Raw genomic sequence first — 21,911 nt, forward strand, 5'->3', positions numbered from 1 at the left:
ACCCTTATTGATATGAGAAACATTGATAAGCAGATTGGTTTCAGAAATACACAAAAGCATAAATATTACAGGGAGTGTGGATTGGGATGAGGCTATATGTACAATAAAGAATATTTGCGAGGAATATGTGGGAACCTTCTAAAAGCCACCCAGTCTGTCAGTGAATTTGCATTTAATGCTCCCATATATCATGTAACAAAGTCCTATTGAGAAGCTTGTACCCTAGAGTTGATTCAAATATAATAAACTGACACTGTAATACTAGGCTGCCAGAAAGAGCTAGATAGCCATTCAAAATTCTACCCCCCCAAAACAGTAAAATTATCCTCTTTCAGGATTACTCCCAGATGAGCACCACCAGATACTGTAGATCTATGAATGATAAGAAGGCCCATTGAATCTCCTTATTAGTAGAAAGGACACCACCAGATACTGTAGCTCTATGAATGATAAGAATGGCCCATTGAATCTTCTCATTAGAAGGATGGATACCACTAGATACTGTAGATCTATGAATGATAAGAATGGCCCATTGAATCTCCTTATTAGGAAGGACATCACCAGATACTGTAGCTCTATGAATTATAAGAATGGCCCATTGAATCTCCTCATTAGAAGGATGGATACCACTAGATACTGAAAGATCTATGAATGATAAGAAGGCCCATTGAATCTCCTTATTAGTAGGAAGGACACCACCAGATACTGTAGCTCTATGAATGATAAGAATGGCCCATTGAATCTCCTTATTAGAAGGATGGATACCACTAGATACTGAAAGATCTATGAATGATAAGAAGGCCCATTGAATCTCCTTGTTAGTAGGAAGGACACCACCAGATACTGTAGCTCTATGAATGATAAGAATGGTCCACTGAATCTCCTTATTAGTAGATGGACACCACCAGATACTGTAGCTCTATGAATGATAAGAATGGCCCATTGAATCTCCTTATTAGTAGATGGACACCACCAGATACTGTAGATCTATGAATGATAAGAATGGCCCATTGACTCTCCTTATTAGAAGGTAGGAATGCAGCAGGGGGAGAGGAATGGCATGGAAGGATCAGCCGAAAGAAGGTGTGGGGCAGATGCCACAGAAAACAGACATTAATTAATTCCTCTTTTCAGAGCAGTGATTTTATCCTAGAGATAGTATAGGGCCAGAAGAAATCTTGAAACAGGGCCCTGAGTGGAGGGGGGATCACTCTGTTGGTTGTGTGAGGGGAGCTCTGGCCAGCAAGGAGAATTCCATAGGGATCCAAGTAAAAACCTTTAGGTATCTTATATAAATATACTCCATTCTCTTAAATGATACACTACAATTGTATGGACACCAAGCCCATCACTTGTTAAAAAATTAACAACAATCAGTCCAGCCCATTAACAGGAGTCACTGTGCACTTACTCCTCATGTAGAATCTTTGGCCTTAGTGTGCTGTACATTGAGATTTAATGCTATAACTAGTACTCAAACAGTATTTTTCACTTTATGTTTCTGTGTGGGAGCAAACTGTTGAAATCTTTACTTAATGTATGCTAAACTGATCTTCTGTATATAAAGAGAATCGAAAATGAATCTTGATGTGAATGGAAGGGGAGAGGGAGTGGGAAAGGGGATGGTTGCGGGTGGGAGGGACATTATGGGGGGGAAGCCATTGTAATCTATAAGCTGTACTTTGGAAATTTATATTCATTAAATAAAAGTTTAAAAAAAGGAAAAAAAAATTAACAACAATCAGTCCATTGTTTTGTGTGTTTGAAACCCAAGATAATCTTGGCTAAAATGGACCAGATATATATATGGTGGTTATTCTCATGGGTTGGTTTTGTCTATTGCTTGTATTTATTTTTTACCTGCATTGGTTTAGTTTAGTTTTATCTCATTTGATGCTGGTGTGCAGTATCAGAGACCATTTCTCTGTAGTCCACTCCCTCTTCACATGCAATCTGTCTTGCTGAGGCCTGTCCCAAGCTGCCCATACAGGCCTCAGTGCCCTGTTTCTGCACCTCATAGAAACTGTCTGCTCTTGAGGAAAGCAGATCATTAACATTGTCCTGAGCACATTTGCCTTTCAGGAAGATTAATGGAGTTCCATGTGCCGCAGATAAGCTTGTCTGGGAGGAGCAGGCAAGAGCTAAGCTGTGTCAACATGGCCTAAGGGCAGGAGAGAACCCAATTGATTACTCAGATAATCTCCACCCACCTCCCTTTTCCCTTCTCCCATTTTCAATTCTAATTCAATCTGAAGTCTGTATAGTACATAAACGCAGAGATAGATAGATACACATTTATGATGTGACTGCTTAAAGTGTTAAGGCACATGAGATGCTAAAAGGTACCCAGAAATGCAGCAACTTGGAGAAAATTGGATTTCCCATGGAAAGCACACCGTGGAGTTGTCATGGATCCTGAGGACAGGCCACACTGGAGGAAGGGGTGCAGGTGCAAACCCTCAGTGTGAGACAGCCAAGGGGCTTTCTTGAGTGCTAATGACTGCTAAAATTCCTTTCCAAGGAGGATGAATCTGTTGACAGTGTAATTCATTTCCCCAAGAGAGGTACAAGAAATTATTTTTCAAGGTCAGAGGCAAAAAACCTCCATCAATGGCCACCTTCCTCCATTCTCTCCACACCTAGCAAGGACTATCATCCTTGAATATATTAGAAAATAAGCATTTAAGGGAGGGCACCAAAGTTGTCGGCTTCCAGGGGTATCTGTATTGAACTGCACCTCCAGTGTCTTTTCATGCAGGAGGCCTTCTTGCTCTGAAGTGGATGAGGACAGCTTCCAGACACATCTGCTTTCACCTTGCCCATGGTAATGGTCTCTGCAGAGATATCTGGGATTCAAAACTCCCTCTCCCCCAGGAAGCCTCCAGTTCTGACTTTGCAAAAGTTTTTTCTCAACCTTTCTCTTGTGGCTTCTCCTTATTTCAAGGGTATCTCTGTTAAAATGACCTAGAGATATCTCGCTTCAGGGAGATTTCTGGCTAAGTCTGATGTAATAAAAATGAGGATAACCATTTGCCAGCTGTGTGACCCTCGAGAAGTCCTGAAACTCTTGAGGCTCCATGTTCTCTTTCATAAATGCATTACTTATCTAAATTGTCAAATGTAAATCTGTCAGTTACTCAGCCTTGCCGGATTATTATAGAGCATTGATAATGTCAACATATTAAATAGGTGTTAGCTATTGTTAATACTACTACCACTACACAGTTTTAATCAAAACAGCATGGTACTGGTACAGAAACAGATGGATAGACAAATGGAACAGAATAGAAACACCAGAAATCAATCCAAACATCTACAGCCAACTTATATTTGATCAAGGATCTAAAACCAATTCCTGGAACAAGGACAGTCTATTCAACAAATGGCTCTGGGAAAACTGGATTTTCACATGCAGAAGCATGAAGCAAGACCCCTACCTTACACCTTACACAAAAATCCACTCAACATGGATTAAAGACCTAAATCTACAACCCAACACCATCAAATTATTAAAGAACATTGGAGAAACCCAGCAGGATATAGACACAGGCAAAGATTTCTTGGAAAAGACCCCAGAGACACACACAGTCAAAGCACAAAAACATTAACAATTGGGATTACATCAAATTGAGAAGTTTCTGTACTGCAAAAGAAACAGGGAAGTGAAGAGGCAACTGACAGAATGGGAAAAATTTGCAAACTATGCGACAGATAAAGGATTAATAACCAGAATCTACAAAGAGATCAAGAAACTCCACAGCAACAAAACAAACAACCCACTTAAGAGATTGGCCAAGAACCTAAATAGACATTTTTCAAAAGAGGAAATCCAAAAGGCCAACAGACACATGAAAAAATGTTCAGGATCACTAGCCATCAGGGAACCACAATGAGATTTCACTTCACCCTGGTTAGAATGGCTTACATACAGAAATCAACTAACAACAGATGCTGGTGAGGGTGGATATGGGGAAAAAGGGACACTAACCCACTGTTGGAGGGAATGCAAACTAGTAAAGCCACTATGGAAGACAGTTTGGAGATTCCTCAGAAACCTGAATATAGCCCTACCATTCAATCCAGCTATCCCATTCCTTGGAATTTACCCAAAGGAAATTAAATTGGCTAATAAAAAAGCTGTCTGCACCTTAATGTTTATTGCAGCTCAATTCACAATAGCTAAGACATGGAATCAACCTAAATGGCCATCAACAGAAGACTGGATAAAGAAATTAAGGGATATGTACTCTATAGAATACGATACAGCAGTTAAAAGAAATGAAATCTGGTCATTTGCAACGAAATGGAGGAATCTGGAAAACATCATGCTGAGTGAAATAAGCCAGTTACAAAGGGACAAATATCATATGTTCTCCCTGATCCGTGACAACTAACTGAGCACCTAAAAGGAAACCTGTAGAAGTGAAATGGACACTATGAGAAACAATGACTTGATCAGCCCTTGTCCTGTCAAGGAACAACTTACTATGTTATTCATTTTAGTATTTTTTGTTATACTTAATACCATTGGTTGAACTCTTTAATTAACACACAATTATTCTTAGGTGTTTAAATTTAACTGAAAAGTGATCCCTGTTAAATATAAGAGTGGGAATAAGAGAGGGAGGAGATGTACAGTTCAGCACATGCTCACTCGGACTTACCCCTAATGGTAGAGCTACAAACGTGCCAGGGGATTTCCAATCAATCCCATCAAGGTGGCATGTACCAATGCCATCCTACTAGTCAAAGTGATCAGTTTCAATACATAATTGATCATTATGATAGGATTAAGTGTCAAAGGGATCACATAAACAAGCCTAGTGTCTGCTAATATTAACTGGTAGAACTAAAAAGGAGAGAATGATCCAACATTGGAAGCGGGATACACTGCAGACTCATAGAATGGCAGATGCCCTAAACAGCACTCGGGCCTCAGAATCATCCCTTAGGACATTCAGATCTGGCTAAAAAGCCCATGAGAGTATTTCAGGCATGGAAAGCCAAGAAACTATGGCAAAAAAAAAAAAAAATGACCTAAAGAAAAGATCTTGGTGAGTGAGATCCCATCAGAAAGCATGGGCCATCAAAGAAGGAAGTAACTTTCTCTGAAGGGAGGAGAGAACTTCCACTTTGATTATGGCCTTGTCTAAGTAAGGTCAGAGTTTGTAAACTTAACAGGCTTCCATAGCCTTGGCAACTCATTACAAGAGCCTAGGGGGATTACTGACGTCATAAATAAGAGTGCCAATTGTTAAATCAACAACGGGAGTCACTGTGCACTTACTCCACATGTAGGTTCTCTGTCCATAATGTGTTGTACTATGCAAATTAATGGTAAAACTAGTACTCAAACAGTATTTTACTCTTTGTGTATCTGTGTGGGTGCAAACTGTTGAAATATTTACTTAGTATATACTAAGTTGATCTTTTCTATATAAAGATAATTGAAAATGACTCTTGATGAAGAATGGGATGGGAGAATGAGTGGGAGATGGGATGGTTGCTGGTGGGAGGGAGTTTATGGAGGGAAAAGCTGCTATAATCTAAAAGTTTTACTTTTGAAATATATATTTATTAAATAAAAGTTTAAAAAAATAAAAAATACTACTGCTACTACAAATATTGATGATAATGAAGGAAAGAGCAATAAATTTGCTGGTATTAAGGAAATTCTCAAACTAGCACAGGACAATGACTACTAGTGTAGGTGTACATTTTTATACAATTTTCCATCAAAAAATTATTTCAACCAATTCACATTATGGTACCTGGGAAAGAAAATGATAAACCAGATGATAGAATTCGGCATTAATGTAGAAGAGGAACTTTATTTAAGATGAACTTGCAGTGGAACAAAGTGTCTATCTCCTTTAAGCCTCATAGCTTGAATGGTTGCTATGGTTTGAAAGTTTGTGTCCCTCTCAAAACTCATATTTTCCCAGTGATGGTTTTGGAGACAGAGGCCTGTGGAAGATAATTAGGTCATGAAGAGAGGACCCTCATAATGAGATGTGTGCCATTATAAGGAGAAACTTGAGAGAACAGATTGCTTTCTCTGCTCTCTGCCATCTGAAGATGTGACAAGAGAGCTGGTCAGCAGCAAAGCAGGAAGCGAGTCTTTGCCAGTCCCAGTATCTACTGACACCTTGATCTTGGACTTCCAACCTCCAGATCTGTGAGAAATGAACATGTGTGTCTGAGTCATTCACTCCATGCCAACTTGTTCGAGTAGCCCAGATGGACTAAGATGGCAGCCCTGTGCTATAAAATGCCACGCAGCCAGGTATTTGGGCTGGTCTTAAAAACAGCAGCATGGAAGCCTCACAGAATCCCTTTCTCCCACTCCTCCTTCCCCATTCTTTGTCGCAGATGAATGTTCTTCTGGGGTCCAGGTGCGCCTGGAAGTTGGATGTGGGTGATGTGCTTCCTCTTTCTCTCCAGGAAGCCATAGACACCTGAAGGTATGGGAGGGAGGGATTGAGTATTGTCTTCTCTCAAATATAATGGGCGCCATCAGAGGACAGAAAAATGAGGCTCCAGAAGAAGAACTTGCTTCAAGGGAAGGGGCAGTTTAGACTTACTAACTTGGATCTACATCGCAGGTAAATCATTAAAAGGAGGTAGTGAGGGACCGGTGCTGTGGCTCACTGGGCTAATCTTCCGCCTGAGGCGCCGGCATCCCATATGGGCACCGGGTTCTAGTCCCAGCTGCTCCTTTTCCAGTCCAGCTCTCTGCTGTGGCCCAGGAGGGCAGTGGAGGATGGCCCAAGTGCTTGGGTGCCTGTACTCATGTGGGGGGCCAAGAGGAAGCACCTGGATCCTGGCTTCGGATCGACGTAGTTCAGGCCATGGCGGCTATTTGGGGGGTGAACCAACGGAAGGAAGACCTTTCTCTCTGTTTCTCTCTCTCACTGTCTGTAACTCTACCTCTCAAATAAGAAATAAAATCTTTTTTTAAAAAAAGGAGGTAGTGAGAAACAGACATGAGGTACCATCTAAGGTGGAAGTTGCCCAGATCCAAATAATGTGTCCTTTGGGCAAAGTGATACAGTTACATCAGTATACATCAGTCACATTTTGATGTTCAAGCAGTGATGTGAAACACAGAGGGGGCATGTTCTGTCTCATTGCACCAGGCCTGTGGAAGGGAAAGAAGGCTGGATTCGCCATGTCAGGTTCACCATCATTTGACATGATGTATCTGCCAGAAACCCCTGGAAGATCACCTGAAAAACTGATATTCAGGTCTCTGTTTCAGTCTTGTCTTGAAGGGAGTATCTGGTTCTTTCTTTGCTTATTGGATATGGGACAGGATTGACTCATATCCATGGCATATTTTCTGGAATGTTAGGGAAAAGGAATCCTGTAAAGAGCTTGGAATTCCAACTAATAAAGAAGATAGTTTCAGAGCATTCTTGTCTTGGGCATAAGTATGCACGTGATGTAATTACTACATGCTGTTTGAAAAAGTCTGGGACATGGGGTGATCAACTATCCTAGGACTGAGGGTTTTGTGGGATGCAAAACATTTCATCTGAAGACTGAGAAAAAACAACTGCAATATAGCATCTCTCTCTCAATGCATACACATAGATCAAGGTACAACAGTAAAAGTAAGCAGACCACATACCTAACTATGCAATACTCATGTCAGTCAGGTAAAGTTCATCCCACTCTTCAATGTGTTTTGTCGTGGATCCTATATGTGAATAGGTTTTGAGAAGATACTCACCCAGATTCTCAAGTAGTTTGGTCCAGAGGACTCACCTGCACAAAGAGATGGACATCTTGTGAGCTGACTTTGAAAAAGATGGATGCCAAGCAGCAAAGAACAGAATACCTTTTGCAAGGGTTGCCAGCCCCTGGAATGGGCCTCCCTGCCAACACACTATACCTTTTTCTCCTCTCACCAGGATGTGTGGCAGAGTGGATTCTGTCCAAAAAGGAGAAAACAGAGACCCCTAAAGAAACAGGTTTCCATTCAGGCAAATGAATGTGTTTTTAGATTTTCTACATTGCCCCATTCAGAAGCTCTCCAAGAAGAGGGCTGCTTCTCACCCTTGTGGAAGCCATCATAATGAAGGTTTAATGCAGGACCTAAAAAAAAACCCTTCCATTTCCAAGTTGAACAGTTTGTCTTGTAGGAGGGATTTTGTTTTCTTTTCATGCTGGACCTAAATTTGGCATCCTATGGAAGTTTTATTGCGTAGCCTTACCTGAGAGCTCAGCCAAATCTCCTAATTCAGGAATGGCAGCTGGGGAAAGTTGAATGAATGGGTTATTTTTTCCCTTTTCTTTCCTTCCCTTAACTCCATATGTTTCTCAATTTCTGGCTCATAAATTTAATTAAATAAATATTTTTAAATATAGAAGATGGAGAATGTGAGAACTTGATAAATATGAAACAAGCTTCTAAATCTATGAACATGGCATTTGTGGGCTTATGCTCTGCATTTAAAGAGAGCTGTAATGCAAAGCCTTTGTAAGGATGATGAATTAGGATTTTTCTGGAAGAGAAGAAAAGTTTTATGTCTAAACATGAGAATAGAGAAACCATGGAATATGGATAGTCCTGGGAGATAACACTTACTGTAAACTAGCAAATGTGTTTGTAGGATTGGGGCTATTCATATAATCTTCAAGTATTTGTTATATTAGCTTTAGGGGAAGGAGAATTAAGCAAGCAGGCAATGAAATTTTACTTGGAATTGTACAGATTCATGTATGGGCTCCAACAGCAGTGGCAAAGCACCAGTAATGAAACTTTAGCTTATTTTGGAGATGACTAAGACAACACTTAGGGCAATGTCTCAAAGTATACCCAAGAAGGGGAAAAGGCTGGTGCTCTGATTTTATGCTAAAGAAAGAGCCATCCAAAGTGTTTTTTGACTGCTTAGTTTCAAGCTAAATAATCAAAGTCACAATAGTTATTGTGCTATGGAGTGAGGAGTCTTTTCCCAGAGGCATAGATGGGCTAGCAACTCTGAAACCACTCTGAATTCTAGAGTGAGCACATAAGTAAATGTATTCTAGATAATTTTTTCAGAAAATGTAGTTAAAAGCAAGGTAAGGAGAAAAGATAAACTGAATTCAGTAGATATGGATTGGAATTGGAGCCTCTGGCATTTATTACAAAGATAGACGTAGAGAAGGAGCAGTGTCTATGTATATACATGTAGAGATATATAGATATAGTTATGTATGGGTGTGTGCTCTTCTTTTCTCTAGCTTTGTTCTCTTAGAGGGCCTAAAAGCAATGAACTCCAGTGGCAGCAAGCATACCTGGTGTTCAGATCTTGGTTTCTAAATATTGCTCTCTGTTAAAAGGAATCAGGGATCCTCCAAGAAATGGCTCATTCTGTGACTTGGGGTGGGGGTTGGGAGGTAGGCAGAAAATAAAAGATGAGCCAGGAAAATCATTTTGTTTACCAAAGTAAGAATATGCCCTGGGGCTAGTGCTGTGGCTCAGTGAGTTAAAGCCCCAGCCTGAAGCAGTGGCATCCCATATGGGCAATGGTTCTAGTCCTGGCTGTTCCTCTTCTGATCCATCTCTCTGCTATGGCCTGGGAAAGCAGTAGAGGATGACCCAAATCTTTGGGCCCCTGAACCTATGTGGGAGACCTGGAAAAAGCTCATGGATCCTAACTTCAGATTGGCTCAGCTCCAGCCATTACAAACATTTGGGGAGTGAATCAGTGAATGGAAGACCTCTCTCTTTCTCTGTCTCCACCTCTCTGTGTAACTCTGTCTTTCAAATAAATAAAAATTAAAAAAAAAAGAGAGAAAAGAATATGCCCAAAGAATGATTAAAATATGTCAAAAGGACACGGAATTCAGCTTGTGGGAGCTTGCCTTGGCTAACCTTAGAATCATTTGGACAACAATATAAATCATGATTGTAAAAGATCACAGCTGGGTCCGGCACCGGGGCATAGTGGGTAAAGCTGCTGCCTGCAGTGCCAGCATCCCATCGGGGTGTCAGTTCTAGTCTTGGCTGCTCCACTTCCAATCCAACTCTCTGCTATGGCCTGGGAAAGCAGTGGAAGATGGCCCAATTCCTTGGGCCCCTGCACCTGCGTGGGAGACCCCAAGGGAGCTCCTGGCTTCTGGCTGCTGATCGGCCGTTGTGGCCAACTGGGGAGTGAACCAGTGGATGGAAGACCTTTCTCTCTCTCTCTCTCTCTCTCTCTCTCTCTCTCTCTCTGCCTCTCATTCTCTCTCATGTAACTCTGACTTTCAAGTAAATAAATAAATCTTTAAAAAAAAAATAAAACAGTAGTCCACTGATTTAACTAAATGAGGAGATAGGAAAGCTCTTCATTCATGAGAATCCATTCATGAGAAATCCAACCAAAAATGTAGAAGGGATACTGAAATTGGGAAATCACCACTTGACAACAGGCAGCATGAGGAGCATGTCTATAGAAGCAAGCGCTTTCAAACTCATTTCTAGGGTCTCCCTGAGCTTGTTGAGTGGTCTTTCAGAGGAAAAGTATCTGGGTCTCACAGCACTGATTATATAAATCTAGATAGAGGCACACCTCATGATTTAATAAGACTGTGTCAAAAGCCTATCTTTTAGAATGATATGGTGGGTATGGAATATGGTTTCTTTCCTGCCAAGGATGCTGGTGACTTCACTCCATGTTCACACTAATCTCTGAAACTGAAGACAGGCAGAAGAGCTCCTCTACAACTTAGCCAAGTTCATTGGCTTGGGGGGACACTGCTCTACTCTGAGGCAGCAAAGTACATCATCACACCTCCTACAGAACTTGAGCACTGTAGAAAAGAAGCAATAAATATTTGTTGAATGAATGGATGAACAGATGGATGGGTAAAGCCAGGAATAAGTGTTACATTCGCCACAAAGAGACTTAAAAAGGAAAAAGGCCCTGTTTCAAGAAGATTGCAATCTAATTTTACTCCCGTAGTAAATTTTCTCTTTTGGAATCTGAAGGAATTTCTGTTTTGCATCTCTGTTCTTCAATTCTGTCTTCTCTTGCATTTATGAATGACAGAGAGCATTCTCTGAAATGTAACCTGAAGTTGAACATCATGTTGCTGTGTTATTACTTGCACTTGAGATTCTGAATGACTCCACGTGGATATGCTGGGGACCCAGAGTAGCTGGAGAATCGAGGAGACAGGCACACACAGTACACAAGCACAGGTACACCAACAACACAAAAATACACCTAACTAGAAACTGCTGTGCAGAGCTATTTAGCAAAAGTTTGAGTAGCTGGAACCATCAGAATCTGGTGGGAATGAGTTCAGATTCCCCCCATGAGCCCTTCCTAAGGCTTTGCAGGAGGCAGGAACAAGGGCTGGGGAGTGGAGAAATGGAATGACTCGTGCTGTCCTTAGCATCTCCGTCCCTGCTGCTTTTTACTTCTGCTCACCCTTGCAAGGTTACACACTTTTATTTATGTAACATGTGGGCACAAGCAGCCAGGAGCACTCTGGGGGTATTAACCAAGAAGAAATAGAAATCAGATTTGACTAAAGGAGAAAGAAGCCTCAGACATCTGCACAGGAACGGGAAGGATATTACATGCTAATTTACCTGGTTTCTGTCCTGCTCCGGAAGTCTGTGGATAAATGGAAAATTTATAATGCATGGAGAGTTGAGAGAGAGAGCTTGCAGTGTTCAGTTCTGAGTTCTTGTCCCGAGTATGTTTCTGCTCTCCCTGAATCCTTCCTTTTCAAAGGAACCTGGCCTATGGCCAAAAAGCACCTGCTGTCACCCCCATATCATGTCTCTCATCTGAAGGTGAGAAATTTAGCTTTTAGGTACAATGGTCACTTCTAGGGAGCAATGCTTTGTAGAATCATAGATTGCTAGAACTTGACAGTTCTTACATACCATATATTGCAAGCCTCTCATTACACAGAGGGGGAAGCTGAATTACAGAAAGAGGAGAGAATTTTCCCAAGGTCTCAGAAAGACTATGTAGAATTGGTACTGTGAACAAGATCCAAAAATCCCAATCCAAAAGCTCTTTAAAAAGATTAGGTGGTGCACATCACCTTGCTGTCTTACATACTTTCTTTCTGAGTTGTCACACTTTATTTGTCACTCAAAATCACTCAGTTTCATTCCTCACCTTAGTCACTTGAAACATCTGAGCCAAATCCAGTTCCTGTGCAGCTGCTACAGGAAGCAATACCTATTTTGTCCAATTGTCTCAGTGTTGCCAAGAGTCTCTGGATTCAACAAAAGGAATTCCAGTGAAGCTTGGAACAATGGTGGCATTGTTGAAAGACGCATGTCATTCCCATAGTGCATGGTGTGCATTCCGGCAGTTTGAGTTTGCAGTATGAATATTGGCTGTGGAGCAGGGTGAATTCAAACCAGATGCTTACTGCATGCTTCATGGGATTCCATGAGATAATATTATATGAAGTACTTAGTATAGTTTTCTGCTTTAAAATCACCACTATTCACTTAACATCCTGTGATGCTTTTGTATCACTTCTGTTTCTAGAATTAGTCTAAGGCAATATTTTGGTAACCTTTAACAGGGTGCATGGGAGCTTGTCCTCTCTTGCTGCCTTTGCATTCTCTGCTCTTCAAGCCAAGTGACAAAATTTGGGCTAGCCTAATGGAGATATTTGACTGGATTCCATGTCCCCTACAACCCTGATTGAGGTTAGTCAGTGTGTGCTAGGCTGTGTGAGTGGGACTATCCCTCTTGGATCATCTGGTCCTGAGCTGACCCCCTAGCTAATTTCAGATATATAAGTAAGCATGAGAAATACCCACCGGGCTAGACCAGAAGAACTGGTCAGCTGACCCAAAAGAATTTTGAGTTAAATAAATGAATATTGATTAAAGCTATCAGTTTTTGAGGTAGTTTTTATGCAGTTAAAACTAACTGATGCAGTGTTCCCACATAATCATGCTCCAAGTGAATGAGAGGTGAGATGGGTAGAGAAGAGGCCAAGAATCCTCTTTATTAGAACTCTTTTTACAGAAGAGAGAATGGCTTTGCATGGAGTATATCCCCACTGTCTTCCTTGACCTCTCCTTCATGGCCAAGAGTTCAATTTGTGACCCCAGCAAGGAGACTGCTGCGTGGGTGTGGTGGGGAATCAGGATATGAACTGGACTCATTAACACCATGCTCTGTGCGGCTGAGCCAATCAGCTTGTTTCTATCTTGGAAATTTTTACCACCCGCTGTCTCCCAGACTAGTGCACCGCACCCATCAGTCTTCGAAACAAAGATGCATGCAGCACGTAGTGGAAATGCCAGGCAATGAAACTGGCAGAAGCTTGCTCCTCACCACTCTGAGTTGAGGTTCGATGAAGGCAGAAATGCCATGTTGGAGTCACAGGTGCCGGGAAGTCCTCCACCTCATCCTGCAGACACTCTTCCTCTCCATTCCAGTCCTTTCTGGGAAAAGTGTTCTTAATCCTGTTTTTATTCCTACCTATCTTCTTTATCTCAATCCCAGGCCATATCAGGTGCTAATTTCACCAGAATTTACTACTTCAAAGAAAAAGATCTTGTGATTTGAAAATGTCAGTAAAATCCTTTAATCCCTTTCTTTTTATTAGCATGTTTGGGTAAAAGGGAACTTAAAGTTATGTTTCCAGAAAGGTCAGTTTCCATGGTTTTGATTCATTGTTCTGTATCCCACCTTCTTCTGCCCCTGTGGCTCATGAGATCTGCAGCTCCTGGACTCTTAAAGGAAATGATGTGCATCAGGGAGGTGGGTTTGGAAATTCTTCCAGGTTCAAGCTTTCTGCCCTAACATTCTGGTGCTGCTCTGGCTAACAACTGCTCTTTTGGGCTTTATTGGCTTCAGTTTTCCAACATGATTTTTTTTAAGATGTATTTTTTTTGAAAGGCAGAATTACAGACAGGAAAAAGAAAAGGAGTTGAGAGAGAGAGAGATAGAATCTTCTATCCACTAGTTCACTCCCTAAAGAGAGGTCTTGCATCTGCTGGTTCACTCCCCAAAAGGCTGCAACAGCCAGAGATGGGTTAATCCCAGCATAATCTGGGAGCTTCTTCCAGGTCTCCCATGCAGATGCAGGGACCCAAAGACTTGGGCCATCTTTTAGGGCTTTTCTAGGCCATAGCAGAGAGAACTGGATAGGAAGTGGCAACATATGGGATGCTGGCACTGCAGGCGGCAGTTTTACCTGATGCTATACAGCATTGGACCCCAACCTACTTTTTTTTTTTTTTTTTTGGACAGGCAGAGTTAGTGAGAGAGACAGAGAGAAAGGTTTTCCTTTATCCGTTGGTTCACCCCTCATGTGGCCACTATGGCCGGTGCGCTGCGGCCAATGCTGCACCGGTCTGAAGCCAGGAGCCAGGTGCTTCCTTCTGGTCTCCCATGCGGGTGCAGGGCCCAAGCACTTGAGCCATCCTCCACTGCACTCCCGGGCCACGGCAGAGAGCTGGAGTGGAAGAGGAGCAACTGGGACAGAACCGGTACCCCGACCGGGACTAGAACCTGGGGTGCCAGTGCCACATGTGGAGGATTAGCCGTGGCACCGGCCCCAACCTGCTTTTAACCTCTGGTTTACTCTCTGGTTTTAGCACTTCCCCATAGGTCAGATAAGAACCAAAATCTTATCACTGATGTTTACATTTCTTTTTTTCAAGATTTATTTATTTATGAAAACAGAGTTACAGAGCAAGAGAAGAGACTTAAAGAGAGTTATTCCATGCACTGGTTCACTCCCAAAATGACCACAATGACTGGGGCTGGGCCAGGATGAAGCCAGCAGCCTGGAGCTTCTTCTGATTCTTCCATTTTGGTGCAGGATCCCAAATACTTGGGCCATCTTCCACTGCTTTCCCGTGTACATTAGCAGAGAGCTGGATCTGAAGTGGAGAAGACAGACCTTGAACCAGCACCCATATAGGATGCCAGCACTGCTGGATGTGGCTTAACCCATTGTACCACAGTGTCAACCCCCTAATGTTTATATTCCTATCATTATATTATCTTTGCTTTAAGCCAGAGGCCAAAAATCTTTTTCTATAAAGGGCTAGAGAGTAAATATTGTAGCCTCAACAGACCATATATAGTTTCTGTTGTATATTCTTCTTTATTATCTCTCTCCTTTTCTCAACATTTAAAAATACAGACATCATTCCTTGCTTGAGAAATGGGCATAAACAAGTGTGGGCTGTGTTTGGCCTGTGGGCCATGGTTGATGATCTGTCCTTTAAGTTTAGGTGAAGTCTGTTATGAAAACTCAAATATCCCTGGAAATGGTAAGGGAGGAACCAGCAAGTCATAGTCTCTTTCATTCTGGCTGGATGGTTCAAGTTTTGGGGGATGGGAAGATGAGGATTCTTCAGGTCAATTGAGTTGTACCGTCAACAGGAAGAAGGCAAGTCCTGGGCACCTTGGGCAAGGAGGAGGAAAGAAGGTGGCACTGAATCAAAGTGTTCCACCCTGTGTGCATGGTTACGGCCTGGGATAATAGTCAAAGTACTTAACAATGGATAAGGCCTGGTCATTGACCAAATCAAGAGGATGCCAGCATCAGGGACTGGAGGTTACTGTTGCACCAGGCATCTAATGCTTTTGTTGCCAGATCATGGGGAGGTCCAGACTCAAGCTGGAGATGGGCTGTGAAGGGAGAGACTACTTATGGTAAGACCTAAAATTCCATGTATTTCCTTTGCAGCACTGAGCTCCCCAGGGGCCCCAAAGCCTTCCTGTGCATTCACTCGCTATTTCTAAAAATGCCCACTCCTAGCAGGAAAGTCTCCTCACTTGGCTATTTCCCATATAGATGGACCAATTACTCATTACTTGATGCACATTACCTGACGGACTTTAGTTCCCTGCCAACCCACAAAAGTATTCAAATGCAGCAGTTCCTTCCTTCTGTGGGGACTGGAGCCTCCTCAGCCTCTTGTTGTTACTCCAGTGTCTGCCTACACTAGTCCCTACCCTATTCTTAAGTGCAATCTCCATGCGTTTCTGCAAAGCAGGAGGGAACCTTCTCTATGGGCCATGAGTCTATGTGGCTAGTAACCTGTGGTCAATGCCATCTGTCCAGTGTTGGGTGTGGTGTATTTATCTATCTCTTACCATTTAAGGTAGGGGGTCTCTCCCTCAAAAATGAGATGAACAGGAAGTGATCAGATAGGGGATCACTCCAGATCCTTGGGTCAGTGATTACCAAGCAGCAAACAAGCAGTTTAGCATTTTAACAATTAGTTAATCTGAACAACTGGTATGGTCATGGTGTAATTTGGAGTCCCCACCATCCCTTTGCTCTAGATTTCTCTTATTGGACAAACTCAGTCTAGACTTAGGGAGCCTGTGCTAATCTCAGCACTTTGGCAGTGGCCTGGACATAATGGACTAAGGAGGCTACTATACTTTGTTTAAAAGTGTACTGTTCTAGACATCTCAGCAAGGAAGAAATGACCAGGCTCTCAACCCACTGGGACTACAGTTCTTGCATTATTGGGAATCAGAGGAAATAGCAAATAAGTGGTGAGAAAGGTCATCATGAAATTTTAGGATCAGAAATGAACTGGCGAGTATTCTAGTGCAGTCCCTCCATTATGCAACCTAGATCAGTGGGGCCCAGGGAAGGGGAAGTGATTTGCTTAAGGTCATACTGGGGAGGAGATGCTAGAAAGAAAAGCATCAAACAGAAAGCAAGAAGGGAGAGGGAAGGTATGAAAGAGCATGATGGGGGAGGTTGTTGTATGTGGTTTAAGGTTGCCTGAGAATGTGGAAGTGAAATCAGAGCTCCTCAAAAGCAAACTTGTTAATTGCTTGACTTCTAACTTCACCCAGAGTAATTGCTTCCATGAAAACGGATGGAAATTGCAAATAAAACACATTGATATCATTTTCATAATTAATTTTCAGATGTACTCATATTAATTTGCCTGGCACTTCTGCCTGTTCTGTAGGAAAGATGGCTGCAACTCTTTGGTTTATTAACACTCCAACATTCTGCATCCTGTGACTTTTCCAAGGCCCACAGAAGAAAGATTCTGACTCTAGGTCTTTCAACAGGCTAGCATTCTCTATCAAGAAGGGGAAACTCAATTCCTGCAGAAGGGATCTCTCTTTTAGATCATCACGTTACTCTGTTTTATAGTGAAACTTGCATGCTTTTTTATTTTAACTGAAAGAGGGTGCTGGCTTGCAAGTGAAGGCAGGCACTGTGGAGAATTGAAAGATGTGGTGCCTGTCCCAGGCGTTGACACCAGCCAGCTGTGTGACCTGGGACAAGTCATGCCTTTGGCTGTAAAACAGGAAGTCTGCACCAGATGATGTCAGTGGGTCATCCAGCTCTGCCATCCGGAGGTTATGATGTGCAGTTGGGGCTTGACCTGGTGCTGATTTTCCCTCACACTCAGATGGCGAATGGGACGTGAGCTCACAGGGAGGAGCTCTCTTGCTAAGACACATCAGAATACAGAATAGTCTCACATCCTCCCAGAAAGTTGAAGTGGGTGACCAGGATGAATTGTGAATGATTTTTCTACAGGATTGTCCAAATTATAGATTACTTAAAACCTGCAGAATATCAAATGTTTAATTATACACCATATAGGAAAATTTGGGTGCAACAGTGCTACTTCTCTGCTCCCTGTGGAAAAGTATGCTGGGGACATTTCACTGACAAGCCTTTGGAAATATCTATCAAAAGGACAAACCTGTATCCCTCTGACCTGCATTGCAGTGGAATGAGTGTTTATGCCAACCTCCTCTCCCCATCAAATTCATATGTTAAAATCCTAACCCCTATGGTGATGGAATCAGGAAGTGGGGATTTGGGGACATTAGGTTATGAAGAAGAGCCCTAATAAATGGAAGTGGTAGCCTTCCAAAAGAGATCCCAGAGAGACCTTTATCTCTTCTGTCCCTTGAGGTACCATGAGAAGGTGCCATCTACAAACCAGAAAGCAGGTTTTCCCAAGACACCTAATCTGTCAGGGCCTTGACCTTGGCCTTTGCAGCCTTCAGAATTATGAGAAAATAAAATCCTGTTGTTTATCAGTTACTCAGTTTATTGTATTTTGTTATAACAACTCAAATGGATTAAGATACCCAAAGTTATCTAATATAATATCCACATGCATAACATGTCACTCAAAGCTGTATTGATTGTAACACTGAACACAACTTATGTGTTCATTAAGAGACTGGTTAGCCAAATGACTATCCACCAACAAATCCCTTAGCTGTATTTTTTAAAAGATTTATTTACTTATTTATCTGAAGGGCAGATACGCACACATACATACACATAGAGGGAGAGACAGAGAGAGATCTTCCATCTGCTGGTTTACTCCCCAAATGGCCGCAATGGCTGGAGCTGGGCCATTGCTAGGAGCCAGGAGCTTCTTCTGGTCTCCCACCGTGGGTACAGGGTCCCAAGTACTTGGGACATCCTCTGCTGCTCACCCGGGCACATTAATGGGGAGCTGGATTGGAAGTGGAGCAGCCAGAACTCAAACTGGTGCCCACATGGGATGTCATTGTGGCAGGCAGCAGCTTTACCTACTATACCACAATGCCAGCCCCTATTAGCTGTAAATTAAACAAGGGATATTTTAATAAAATGGGGATGATTTCTAAAAAGAATTTTAAATGAAAAAAAAACACAAAGTGCAAAATAATAGTATGTTCAAAAAAAAAAAAAACACCATGATGGGGTTATGTCAAAGGGTCATTGAAGTCCACTAAAAGAGCTTAGCATAGCCCACACTGAAGTTATTTGAGCAACAAAATAACAAAGCACTAAATTATATCCACTACCAAAATTCATAAGGTTGAAGCCTTAACCTCCAATATGACTATAGCTGTAGCCTGGGTCTTCAAGAGTTAATCAAGGCTAAATGAAGTCATAGCAGGGTCTTGATCCCACAGGATTATTGTCCTAAGAAGACAGGAGAGAGACCCTTCTCTGTTTCTGCCACGTGAGGACACCATGAGCAGGCCGTTGACCAGCCAGGAAGAGAGCATGCGACAGCAACTAAATGGCCAGCACCTTGACCTTGAGCCTCACAGCTTCCAGGGTGGTGAGAACATACATTTCTGTGGTCTATGATGTTTTATAATGGCAACTGAGGCAGATGAAGACGGATTATAACACAAAGTATAAAATAAGTGCTACAAATAAATGAAAGGTTGAGCAAATGGGAAGAGAAAGTCAAATATCTTGTGCAAAGAAATCCCAATTATTTCATGCAGATACTCAAAGGGAGAGAGAGCATAAATTGCACTGCTTAGGTGCAGGCTGTGTATAGTGACTTCCTTCTAAGAAGTACAGTATATAAAATAGAGAAAAACAGCTTTACAGTGGGAAAACCTGACCACACCTTCAGTCAGGTGATCACGGTTAACATCAAGGAGTAAGTCACTTTGACAGAGTGTACCTTTGATATGGAAATGGACGCTTATTTTTGAGGTCTTCTTCCCCAAACCCACAACTCTGTGAGAAAAACATCAGAGAAATCTCAAATGAGGGACATTCTGCAAAACACCTGACCAGTATTCCTCAGAATTGTGAAGGTCATCCAAAACAAGGCAAGTCTGAGAAACTGACAGCCAAGAAGAGCCTGGGGAAGTGCAGTGACTGAATATGATGTGGTCTCCTAAATGGGATCCTGCAACTTGAAAAAGACATTAGGTGAGGCCAGCGTTGGGGTGAAGTAGGCTAATCCTCTGCCTGCATTGCCAGCATCCTATATGGGTGCTGGTTTGTGTCCCAGCTGCCCCTCTTCCTATCCAGCTTATGGCTTGGGAAAGCAGTGGAAGATGGCCTAAGTGCTTGGGCCTCTGCACACGCAAGGGAGACCCAGAAGAAGGTTCTGGGTCCTGGCTTTGGATCAACCCAATAACTGGCCATTGTGGCTATTTGGGGAGTGAACAGCAGATGGAAGACCTTTCTCTCTCCTCTCTGTAACTCTGCCTCTCAAATAAATAAATAAATAAATCTTATAAATCTTAAAAAAAAAAGAAAAAGACATTAGGTAAAAACTAAGCAAATTTGAATAAGATATGAGTTTTATTAACCACAGTGTACCAACACTGGCTCATTAATTGTGACAAATGCACCTTACTAACATTAAGATGTTATTCGTAGGGGAGACTGTGTGGGAGGTTGGGGAACTCTCTGTACTACCTTTGCAATTTTTCCATAAATCTGAAACTATTATAAAAACAAAACTTTACTGAAAAAATAGCAGTGCAGAGCAATAGGTTTTGTATATTCCCTTTTGTATTGTTGAATATTTTTCTGTGGGAATATATCATCTATTTAAAAACTCAATATTAAAAATAATAAATATCCCAATGAGAGCCATCCCCTAGAGTGGCCAAGGGGAGAAGGAATGACCCTGGAGGAGCCCTATTAAGTAGGTGTTGTGAAACTGATTTTGTGATCCTCCAGGTGGATTAAGGTGGTTCACGCCAACGAAATTCAACACTGGGAGACTGTCTGCCAGGAGAGGCGGCAGAGCTGCGGAGACTTTATGCGGAGACTTTATGCGATCAGGACCTACCTGCCTCAGCATCTGGAGGAGGGAGTTGGGGCCACATGGGAAGCAGCAAGGTGAGATTTAAAACAACCAGGCTAGGTCAGTGCAGCTGGTCCAGAGGTCCCTGCTGGCTTCCAAGCTTCCTGCCCCTCCTGTCCCCAGGAGGTGATGTGACAAGAGTGTTAACTGGACAGAATGCAGGAAAAGAAACTGCCTCAGATCTTTGCTCCAGGCTTCACAGGGCTCCAGGAGGCGCTGAGGGAGTTTCATTTGTATATTGTCTCATAGACACAGAACTCGTTTTTATTCCTTTGGTATGACAATTCATTGCTTTGTACTCATTTTTCCAACCTTTTCTGTGCTCTAGCCCAGATGCCTTGGTTTGGAGAACTCAGTAGACAAAGTCATATTTCTCCCACCATCCACACCATATATTTGGGCCCTGATTAATTAAGTACTCAACTCCATCTGTGCACCTTCCCGTAGTGTTCTCCAGAGACAGGGAAGTGTAAGTCTTGTGCCCTGCACATAATCAGCCAACTCCTTGGAGAGGGAAGCATGTCTACACATTCCGCAGCCAGCCCAGGGCACAGGAACAGCTATTTCATTGTTCTAGAGTCACCTCGTAGTGGTCTGTTCCCCAGCTTCTATGTGCGTGTGCGTGTGTGTATTTCTCAGCTGCGGACACTTTCGAGAGTGAAAGTGTGTTGGGTTTAGTAACACTGTGGGGCATCAGGCATACACAGGGACTGTCCCAAGACAACACGGGCCATCAGGTCAGCCCATCTCTCACATGTGCTGTGCCTAGGGACAGAGTACAAAAGGAGGCCCATCTATGATGTCTAAGCTTTCCTCACTTGTTATGCATAGAGTTAGGAAAGTATTAAATAAATATGCACCATCCCCTGCCACAATATGGAATCCTATTATGGGAAGCTGACCCCCAACCCCAGGCCCTTTCTTTTTCCTCCCTGGATACCTTTCCACCCAATAAGAGGACTTTCAGGTGTTTGCATCAACAAAAACACTCAAATTCTCAGCTCTGTTCCTGATCCCTAGAAAAAACAGGCTCTGCCTGTGGGCAGCCCTGTTTCCTTGACTTCAGCTCACAGAGTCCTCTTGCCCTGGGGAAGGACACAGCCAGAGGAGGACAAATTGTGCCCTTAAAATTGTGGGGCCCAGGCCGGGCTCCTTTTGCCCTGTGTTGCAGACTGAATTACATTCCTCCAAGTTCATAGGTGAAAGCTCTGTCCCCAATGTGACTACATTTGTAGGCAGGACCTTTAAAGAAGTAATTAAATGAGCTTAGACAGGGTGAAGCTGTAATTCCATAGGACTGATATCTGTATAAAAAATGGAAAAGACTCGAATTCTTATCTATCTATTATATCATCTATGTATAATCATTATTTTT

Source organism: Oryctolagus cuniculus, chromosome 3, assembly GCF_964237555.1.
Source record: "Oryctolagus cuniculus chromosome 3, mOryCun1.1, whole genome shotgun sequence".
NCBI classification, from domain to species: domain Eukaryota; kingdom Metazoa; phylum Chordata; class Mammalia; order Lagomorpha; family Leporidae; genus Oryctolagus; species Oryctolagus cuniculus.